The following is a 570-nucleotide window of genomic DNA, read 5'->3' as shown; positions in this document are numbered from 1 at the left end:
GTGGTCTCAAACTCCTGACCTCAGATGATCTGCCCTCCCTCAGCCTCCCAGAGTGCTGGGATTACAAGCATGAGCCACCACACCCAGCTGGAAATCTACCTATCTTAAGCAAAAAAGAGCACAGTAAAATCCTAGAATTCACCACTATGTAACTCATCCATGTAACCAAAAACCACTTATACTCCAAAAGCTATTGAAAGAAAAAAACCCTCAAACTAGCTTAGGGAAAACAAACACCAACAGAGAAAAAGGAATGTATTGGCTCAACAACCAGAAAGGTGAAGCTGGCTTCAGAAATAACTTGTGCTGTCTCCGAGACCCACGTTCTTCATCCCTCATCTCTTGGCTCTGTTCTTTGTGTGTGTGTGTTGGCCAAGATGGAGGTCATAGGAGCTCAAGCCTTTCCCTCTGTTCAGCTTCAGATCCAGTGGGGAGGAGGATGCTGCCTCCTCCGTCGTTGCCCCGATCTCACCCCTCAGCACCTGTCATCAGGTCCCACATCCTTCCTGAGCCAGTACCGAAGTCCCTGAGAATATGATGTGCTCATGGGCCCAGGGCCTATTCAGAGTC

The sequence above is a fragment of the Sapajus apella genome, unplaced genomic scaffold (genome assembly GCF_009761245.1).
Source record: "Sapajus apella isolate SASKATOON/1434 unplaced genomic scaffold, GSC_monkey_1.0 scaffold3, whole genome shotgun sequence".
Classification (NCBI taxonomy): domain Eukaryota; kingdom Metazoa; phylum Chordata; class Mammalia; order Primates; family Cebidae; genus Sapajus; species Sapajus apella.
The sequence above is the reverse complement of the archived record's forward strand: the minus strand, read 5'-3'. Positions refer to the sequence as shown.